Raw genomic sequence first — 9,950 nt, forward strand, 5'->3', positions numbered from 1 at the left:
TGTTTTCCCTTTTCCTCAGCCTTTCCCTGCCGTCACCTGCTGTCACCTCCCTCGCTGGGTGCTATTCGCTGTCACTGCCTTGGGTCTAGAGACACGTCCGTTGCGGTCAGTGGGTTTGCCTGCCCTCCCCACTCCCTCCCTCCCTCCCTCCCTCCCTTCCACTTCTTTCCTTTCCTTCCTTCTTTCCTTTCTTTTTCTTTCTTTTGGCAAAACACATGTAACATTAAATCAACCTGTGTGTCTGTATGTTTGTATGTGAGCTCAACGCCCAACATGAGGCTTGAACTCGAGACCCTGAGATCAAGAGTCTCACGCTGTCACAGCCTGAGTTAACCAGGCACCCCTAAATTAGCCATTTTATTTTATTTTTTTAATGTTTATTTATTTTTGAGACAGAGACAGAGCATGAACAGGGGAGGGTCAGAGAGAGAAGGAGGCACAGAATCGGAAACAGGCTCCAGGCTCCGAGCTGTCAGCACAGAGCCCGACGCGGGGCTCGAACTCACGGACTGTGAGATCATGACCTGAGCCGAAGTCGGCTGCTCAACCGACTGAGCCACCCAGGCGCCCCTAAATTAGCCATTTTAAAGTGGATGATTGCCTGGCATTTAGTACGTTCACCACCACGTTTTGTGCCTGGCTTCTTTCAGTTAGCGTGGTTTTGAGATTCATCCACGTTGTATGATGTAGCAAAACTTTGTGCCTAAAAAAGCTAAACTAAAATAAAACTAAACCTTTTTGCCTGTTTTTTTTTTTTTTTTTAAAAAGACAAACTGGATAATAAATTCAGAGGGAAAAATGTTCTTTTTTTAAAAGTTTATTTATTTTTAATGTTTATTTATTTTTGAGAGACAGAGAGACAGAGCGCGAGCAGGGGAGGGGCAGAGCGAGAGGGAGACACGGAATCCGAAGCAGGCTCCAGGCTCCGAGCTGTCAGCCCGGGGCCCGACGCGGGGCTCGAACCCACGAACTGTGAGATCATGACCTGAGCCGAAGTCGGACGCTTCACCGACTCAGCCACCCAGGCGCCCCTACTTTTTAAAATTGTCATAAAAGACACGTGAGATTTACCATTTGAACCATTCTCAAGTGAAAGTTCAGTGGCTTTGCGTATATTCACCTTGTCACACAGCCCTCCCCACCATCCATCCCCAGCACCTTTTCATCTTCCCAAACTGAAACTCTGTCCCCGTTAAACGCGAGTCCCCCACTCCCTCCCCACCCTCTGGTAATCACCCAATCCACTCTCTGTCCGTAAGTCAGTGGAAGTCCGAGCATGCCAGTCCTCCTGAGCCTTCAGTGGCTCCCTACTGCCTTCAGGATAAAGACCCAATAGTCCCGAGGAGGATGCACGTTGCATCCTGGTCCTCTCAGTGTGCTCCTTCTCCGTCTCATGGACACTTCCCCTTCCCTTTCTGAGGAAGGCTGGCTTCCTCCCAGCAGTCGTTATTTCCATGCTTTCTCTTTGGGTTTGTTGGTGTTTTTCTCTTGATGTGCTTTGTGCCTCCTCCATCTGACCGTGAGCCCATGAGATATGGACAGTGCCCGTCTTACTCACTACTGTGCATGCCCTCACTGCTCCTGGACCTGTGCCCGACACACAGCTGGTGTTCAACATATAGGAGAAGGGCTGGCAGAAAGCAGGGAGTGGTCAGCCGTGGGGGGGGGGGGAGGGGAGGGGGGGGCGGACTGAGGGGGAGGTGGCTGGTGCTGTTGTATCCCTGGCCACCCGATGCGTGGGGGCCAGTCCGGGGCTGGAGCCCTGTGGGACCGGCAGCCAGGAGCAGGATGTCCTTGTGTCCTCAGTGAGGTAAGTTCCTGGGGCAGGTTTGACTCGCCTTGGCTCAGGGCATCCGCACCATTTGCAACTTCTTTCTTTTTATAACAAGATTTAAATTTTTTTTTTTTTTTTTTTGAGAGAGCAAGAGAGAGAGAGAGAGAGAGCACGAACCTGGGAGGGGCAGAGAGAGAGAGACAGAGAGAGAGAGAGAGAGAGAGAGAGAGAGGATCCAAAGCAGGCTTTGCCTTGACAGCAGCAAGCACCAAGTGGGGCTTGAACTCACGGAACTGTGAGATCATGACCGGAGCCCAAGCGGGACGCTCAACCGCCTGAGCCACCCAGGCGCCCCACAATTTGCCATTTCCAGGGCCCGGTGTGGGCCAAGGAGAGGGGCCTGGATAAAGTCAGACTTGGCTTTCCCCCAGCTGGCTGGCCTCCTTCTGCCTGACGCTAAATGCCAGCTTGTCGCCGTGTCACTGCTCAGGGCCCTATGGGGGCGGTATCTCTCCGCCAGCCAGTGGCCATTCCCCACCCCTGCGCCCGCGCCCCCCCCCCCACCCCCCGGTTCTTTTTATATCTCACATTTGCAGAAAGCCTAAACGTCTGAGCCCTTGAGGGAAGGGGCGGGGAGGCAGGGAGGCGGGGGTGGGGGCCGTGGGGGAGGGGCGGGGCGGGGAGGAGGTCTGAACCTAGCGCGGAGGGAGGCTGGCTGGGTCAGGGGCGGCCACTGGCTTCCTTCCATCAGTCCCGGAGCATCAGATGGTGCTGAGCTATATTTAAAGGCTGCTTTCTCCGCCTCCACTGCGGGGTCCTCACCAGGATGGATGAGTCAGAGGAAGGCCTGGCGTGGCCCCCCCAGGCCCGGCGGGTCTGCCCCGAGAAAGCTGGGAACACAAGAAGCAACCCTGTAACAGCCCCCGGCTGGGTCCCTGTTGACCCGAGGTCTCCCTCGCCCCGGCTGCCTTCTTTCTCCCAGCCCTGCCCGGGCTCTGCACCAGGGGACAAGCCCAGTGCATGACCCGCCGACTCAGGGGAACCCACAGGCCAGCGATGGCTCCCGGGTCTTAGGCACTGGCCTCTGCGGCCGGCGTCTCCTGCCGGATGCCCAAGCCCCCTGCGCCCCCTTGCTCTACAGCATCATCGACCCTCACGCACACACATCCTTCCTATTTCGCTCCTATGTTATTGATTGGAAGGCTGAGGTCCCGGGTGGGGACATATCTCGGTCAGCGCCGGCCGCTCTAACAACCGTCCGAGGGACGGAAGGGCGAGAGACATTTGTTTCTCACGGTTCTGGGGGCTGGGAGTCCACGATCGAGGCACCAGCAGGTGGAGCAGACGGTGAGAGGGCTCTCCCCGGTTCACAGACGGCAACTGCTCATCGTACCCTGACCTGGCGGAAGGGCCGAGGGAGGGCCCCGGGGTCTCCTTCGCCACGGCACGGTTCCCGTTCAGGAGGGCTCTCCTTTGTGGCCTAAACACCTCCCAGAGGCCCTCTCATCATACCGTCACCTTGGGGGTTAGGGCATCAACATATGAGTGCGGGTTACAGCAACATAGGACATTCACAGCAGGACACGTGCCTGTGTGGGTGAGGCGGGGCAGTGGAACAGGTAGCCAGAGGTGACAGAACAGGGATTGGAGGACAGCCTGTCCCACCCTAGCTGTGCGGGCATCACCTGCTTACCCCAGCGCCGAGCCCACAGGCGGGGGCATCCGGCATCCTGCCCCAGACCCCCCGGGGAACTGGTGGCACAACAGAGCTCAAGAATGACCCCAGGAGGGGCGCCTGGGTGGCTCAGTCGGTGAAGCGTCCGACATGGGCTCAGGTCATGACCTCGAGGTTCGTGGGTTCGAGCCCCGCGTCCGGCTCTGTGCGGGCAGCTCGGAGCCTGGAGCCTGCTTCGGATTCTGTGTTTCCCCCTCTCTCTCTACCTCTTCCCCGCTCGTGCTCTGTCTCTCAAAAATAAATAAAAAATGTTATAAAAATAACAAAGAAAGCAGATTAGGGGTTGCGAGACGCTGAGAGAGGGAGAAATGGGCAGTGACTGCTCATGGGGACGGGGTTTATTCTGAAATCAGACAGAGGTGATAGCTGCATAAGACTGGGGTGTACTAGGTGCCATGGAATTGAACACTTTATTTTTTTTATTTTTTTTTAACGTTTATTTATTTTTGAGACAGAGAGAGACAGAGCATGAACGGGGGAGGGTCAGAGAGAGAGGGAGACGCAGAATCTGAAACAGGCTCCAGGCTCTGAGCGGTCAGCACAGAGCCCGACGCAGGGCTCAAACTCACGGACCGCGAGATCGTGACCTGAGCCGAAGTCAGCAGCCCAACCTTCTGAGCCACCCAGGCGCCCCTGAATACTTTATTTTTAGCTATTTATTTTTTGCATTTAAATGTTTATTTATTGGGGCGCCTGGGTGGCTCGGTGGGTTAAGCGTCCGACTTCGGCTCAGGTCACGATCTCACGGTCTGTGAGTTCGAGCCCCCGCGTCGGGCTCTGTGCTGACAGCTCGGAGCCTGGAGCCTGTTTCAGATTCTGCGTCTCCCTCTCTCTCTGCCCCTCCCCCGTTCATGCTCTGTCTCTCTCTGTCTCAAAAATAAATAAACGTTAAAAAAAATTAAAAAAATAATAAATGTTTATTTATTTTTGAGGGGGGGGCAGGGCAGAGAGAGAGGGGGACAGAGGATCCGAAGCAGCCTCTGCAGTGACAGCAGCGAGCCTGATGTGGGGCTCGAACTCACGGACCATGGGATCAGGACCTAAGCCAAAGTCGCACAACCGACTGAGCCACCCAGGCGCCCCAGAATTGAACCCTTTAAATGGTTAATTTTCAGTTATGTGAGTTTCACCTCAACTTGAAAAACCTGAAAAAAAAAATCACCTGTTCTTTTTTACTTTTTTCAATGTGGCAACTAGAAAATTGCAATGTGGCTGTTTTCAGACTGCTGCTGGATGGCCCGGCCTAGACCACTGTGCCTTCAGGGGAATCCGGTCACATCTGCGTCCTCTGCTCAGCAGGTGAAAAACCCCAGGACCCTGCTGACCCAGAGCAGGGCAGGGAGGAGCTGTAGTCACGGGGGGGGGGGGGGGGGGGGGGCTGAGGTAGGGAGTAGGGAGAAGAAACTGTCCATCCACCGGGGGACTTTTGATTGTCTTGTGTTCCCGAGGTGGCAGGACCGCGCTGTCCCTGCCGGTGGGGAGGTGTGGCAGATAGAGACTGGTGCAATACCTTGACCCACCTTGGGCTTTTGGCCACCTGAACTTCAAAGACCTGGAGACTGTTGTTCCCGGTTGGTGGCTTAGTGGTTTGCACCCCCAGTGGTCCTGGCCGCAGGGAGGCAGCACTTGGGAGAGGTTTAGGATGAGCGGGGACAAGCGTACTGGGAAAGGGGGCAGGACAAGTGCCAGCCAGGAAGGGCGTGTCCTCACCCTCTGGGAGGCCACAGGGCTGACTGGAGGGAAACCAGCTGGGTGCACTTTTAAGGTTCCCCTCCCCCCGCCCCCCATGTGACTTCGGGCGAGATCTTGGACAAGGGATTGAACCTTTCTGACCCTTAGTTTTCTGACCTGCAAATACCTTCCCCGTCTCCTCCTCTTAGCCAGCCCCTCCCCGCACGGTGCTCCCGGAGCTCCTCTGCAGCCCTCCCGCCTCCCCAGGGCTCTTCCTGAGAAGGAGGCGGCTCACAGGGCCTCCAGCGCCAGCAGCCTCTCCGGCCCCCAAACGCTATAGGTCTTTCCTGAGCCATCTACTCTCTGTTCCAAGTAATCGGTAGAAAGTCTTTTCCATAGAGCGGCCGGGCATTTACATCCGTATTGTCCCTGCTGGTCCAGCTTCTGTCTCCGGAGCCGGGAGTAGGGGTACTGTTGTGCCCCTCACTCCCACCCCAGTGCCTCTAGACTCCTGCCTGCACACCCAGCTCAGTGCCTCTCGCCGCAGATTCCCTGAGGGGTCTACCCCGCCACGCCCTGGCCGTTCGCCGACCGGCCTCTGGGTGGCGCTGCCTATCTGGTGTACCTGCCCGCGTCCCGCCCGCGCAACCTCAGCTCGACCAAAGGCTCCCCTGGGCCTTCTTGGGGGCCAGGAGCTGGGGCTGGAGATTGGAGATGCGGACCTTAACAAGGCCCAGACTTTGTTTTGTTGTTTTTTTTTTTTGGGGGGGGGGGGGCTCTGAGTCTCATTTGGTTGTCCAGTTGATCGATTATTATAATATAGTCTTTGATCCCACGGGGAAATGTGGGGCTCCGGAAGCTTTTTTTTTTTTTTTTTTTGAGAAGAAGTCATCTGGATGCCTTTAAAAACTGTTTCCACATGGCAGAAGCAGTCATGAATTTTGGAGAATTTAGTAAAATACCAAAGTCTACACAGCCCTCTGTGGCGTGCCTTCCCAGCCCCCGCTGGAAGGAACCACTGTCCGCAGCGGGCTGCGTATCCCCCCAGATCATTTTTTTTTTTTTTTTTTTACAGGAGAAATGCAGTCTCGGAGAATAAGCTGGGCAGGGCGAGGCCTTCTTTACGTTTAAGGGCTGGAGCAGGGCAGCGGAGGGGGGAGGGCTGGGTCTGCGCAGACCGCGTGGGAGGCTGGGGGGGGGGGTAGAGCTCTGGAAAGCTCGCAGGGCCCGATGTGGTGGGCACGTTGGGTGGAGCGCAGAGGGGCTCGGGCTGCTATTCCGGGCAGGGACGGGAGGCCAGATGGAGCGTGGGTGTCACGTTCAGCAGATGGGGCTGTCATGGCAGATCCAGGGCAGGGGTGGAACGAGAGCGGCTCCGTGCCCAGCCCCTCTGAAGACTACTCCGGCCAGCAGCCCCTGTCTGCTCGCGCCCCGTTCAGGCCATCTTCGTCCGTTTGGGCTGCCACGACAGAAGACCACGGACCGGGGGCTTGTAAGCCACGGAGAGTTATTGTTCATGGTTCTGGAGGCACCAGCAGATGCGGCGTCTGGTGGGGCCTGCTTGCCTCTTAGCTCAGAGACACCATCTCCTCGCTTTTCCCCCCATGCTGGAAGGGGCGAGAGCTCTCCCGGGGCTCTTTCATAAGGGCATTAATCCAGGTGGCCTGGGGGGGGGGGGGGCGGTGCTCAGTCGACTCTTGGCTTTGGCTCAGGTCACGATCTCGGGGTACGTGGGATCGAGCTCCAAGTCGGGCTCTGCTCTGACAGCTGGGAGCCTGCTTGGGATTCTCTCTCTGCCCCTCCCACACTTGTGCACGTGAGGGCGCGCGCGCTCTCAAAATAAACATTGAAAATAAAACAAAATCTTTAGGCGTGTCTGGGTGACCCAGTCAGTTGAGCGATCGACTTCAGCTCAGGTCATCATCTCGTGGTTCGTGAGTTCGAGCCCCGCGTGGGGCTCTGTGCTGACAGCTCAGAGCCTGGAGCCTGCTTCGGATTCTGTGTCTCCCTCTATCTCTGCGCTCTCTCTCTCTCTCTCAAAAACAAATAAACCTGGGGCGCCTGGGTGGCTCAGTCGGTTAAGCCTCCGACTTCGGCTCAGGTCATGATCTCGCGGCCCGTGAGTTCGAGCCCCGCGTCGGGCTCTGTGCTGACCGCTCAGAGCCTGGAGCCTGTTTCCGATTCTGTGTCTCCCCCTCTCTCTGACCCTCCCCCGTTCATGCTCTGTCTGTCTCAAAAAATAAATAAACGTTAAAAAAAAAAAAAAAATTAAAAATAAAAAAAAAAAAAACAAATAAACCTTAAAAAATTAAATAAAACCTTTTTTAAAAATCTTCTTTTGAATGATAAAAGACACGCCTGTGACTTGGGAAATCCCAAGGGTTTTAAGAGCTCTGTACCAGGAACTGGGGACAGAGACCAAATATATTTCTCATCAAACCACAGGGACCTTGTTTGGAAATCAGGGCTTTGCAGATGTAATTCAGGTAAAGGCAGGGATGAGATCATACTGCATTGGGGAGGGGGGTGGGCTGAATCCAGGCGAAGTGTCCTCGTAAGAGAAAGAGACACAGGGACAAGGCCAGGTGAAGACAGAGACAGAGGCACAGTGATGTAGCCACAAGTCAAGGAACGCCTAAGGGTTGCCAGCAACCACCGAGAGCTGGACGGGAGATATGGATGGACAGCTTCTCCTTCAGGACCTTCGGTGAGAGCCGCCCCGCCCATACCTTGACTTCCGGACTTCTTGCCTCCTGAGTTGTGAGACAAGAAATTTCTGTTGTTTTAAGCCACTCAGTCTGCGGCGGTTCGTTACAGCTCTCCTAGGAGAGTAATATTGCTACTATTTAATGTTTTTAAAGCCATCTGTTCTCCTTTTTCTACTTATGTGTGTTTTTTAATCATTTTTTTTTAAAGAATTTTCTTTTTTTGAAACAGCGCATTTATTTCGCGCGCGTAAGAGAGAGCGCACGAGCCGGAGAGGGGCAGAGAGAGAGGGAGAGAGAGAATCCCAAGCAAGCTCCCCGTGGTCAGCGAGGTGCCCGACACAGGGCTCAAACTCAGGAACTGTGAGATCGTGACCCGAGGTGAAATCAAGAGTCCGATGCTTGACGGACTGAGCCACCCAGGCGCCCCTCCCCTTGTGTGTTTCACCACTCTAAGCACCGGTCTCTAAGATGCTGGCGTTGCTCTGTAGGTGAGGCTTTTCCAAATGCAAGGTGACATAAGACACGGGCTGAGAGTCGTGTCCTCGTCCTCCTCCTTCCGGTTGCTTCCCTAAAACCAGGCCTTTACCTCCATGCTGCGCAGCGATCCTGAGGAGCCAGCAGTCCCCATCGTGGGGTGCTCTGGTCGGCAGCCACCCACAGATCTGACTTTCCCACGTGTTCCAGCCAAGTGCTGTCACCCATCCACACCCCGCCAGTCCTTTGATGGCAGCTGCTGGGGGTCAGATAGGTGCCACCCCCAAATACACCACTTTAGGATGATTTTGAGCTGAAGGCAAGTGAGATGCAAAAGAGCTCTCTGTCCTCCTCTTTTCTACCTAAAAGCAGGGCATCAGTTTCCTTTTAAGAAGGTGACAGAAACTTCCCGTTTTGAAGGTGTCCCCTTTTCTCCTGTGTCGGGAAGACAAGAGTGACTCATCACCGAAGATGGAGAGGCACCAAGATGAGTCTGTATAAACAAACCTTAGGAAACCTTACAAAAATAATCCTTATCTTCCGTTAGTTTCCACCATATATTTCCTAGTCATTTCCCCATAATTTATCATCCCTGCAAGCCCAAACTCCCTTTTCTTTGTTAAAATGGTATATAAACCCCTGAGTCGAATCACTCTTTTGAATGTCACCGCTTTTCTGCGCGCGTAAATATTAATAAAAATTGTGTGTCTTTTTTCCCGTTAGTCCGTCATTTCTCAGTTTAATTCACAGGCCTCAGTCACTGACTCGAAGAGGGTAGAGGAAATGTTTTGTCTCCCTGACACAGTAGTAGGCCCCCATTTCACAGACAGAACATTGAGGCTCAGAGAGAGAACAGTGGGAAGCTTTAGACTGTAGCGAAGCAGTTCCTTTCAGCCCTGAGGATGCATTTGCAATACGTCTGGATCTCTCAGATCACTGTCCCCAGGTAGGAGGCTGCCAGGGCATTTGCAGGGTATACTTGGCTTTCAGAGTCCCCATTTCCCTGCCCCTTCTGCAGCCTTCCAGATGACGTGGCTGAGGCCAGAGACTGAGGGGATGTGAGACCAGGGCTTAAGCCAAGCCACCCTCTGCCTCTTCCCCTCCTGATTCCCTCCCTCCGAGTCTCCTGGGCAACTTACATTTGCCCCAGCCTGAAGGTGTGGGTGATGGAGGCCTGGGGTCCAGCCTCCCTGCGCGCAGCCTCAGGTTTGGGCCCAGGGGCTGTGGGGGGCTCTGGCAGGGGGACTTGTTCCCTTGTGGACAGATGGCTGCAGTTTCCCTGGTTCCAGAGGGAATTGCACGGGGCAAATGTGCTGAACAGCTTCAGCACCACGGGAGGTGGGCCTTTGCCAGAGGCCAGCCCTGCCTCGGGCAGACAGCTGGCCTCGACGTCTGTGGGGGGTTGTGACTGGCTTCCTACCTGGTTAGGAAGTGAAAACCCTCTTTCGCTTTTTGTTGGACCGGTCACTTCCTAGATGTCATTATTGTGGAGGGAGCTCGGCCTGCCTTGCCATTTGGAGGCCTTCTCAGGCTGCCTGCTCAGCCTTCTTTGCCCAAGGTAAGCTCGAGGGTCGAGGTCTGGAGGAAG

General features: G+C 55.0%; 1 long non-coding RNA gene across 3 annotated transcripts; it reads left to right on the top strand.

Moving 5' to 3' along the window:
* The first annotated feature begins 1,741 nt into the window (after positions 1-1,741).
* Positions 1,742-6,861, top strand: LOC122213314. 3 transcript variants are annotated; one of them, XR_006199473.1, is made up of 3 exons: positions 1,742-1,810; positions 4,707-4,808; positions 6,508-6,861. It is a non-coding gene; the product is annotated as an uncharacterized LOC122213314 (long non-coding RNA). The 3 variants fall into 3 exon arrangements; XR_006199475.1 differs by having other exon boundaries at positions 6,526-6,861; XR_006199474.1 differs by having other exon boundaries at positions 6,620-6,861.
* Positions 6,862-9,950: the final 3,089 nt, after the last annotated feature.

The sequence above is a fragment of the Panthera leo genome, chromosome A2 (assembly GCF_018350215.1).
Source record: "Panthera leo isolate Ple1 chromosome A2, P.leo_Ple1_pat1.1, whole genome shotgun sequence".
Taxonomy (NCBI): domain Eukaryota; kingdom Metazoa; phylum Chordata; class Mammalia; order Carnivora; family Felidae; genus Panthera; species Panthera leo.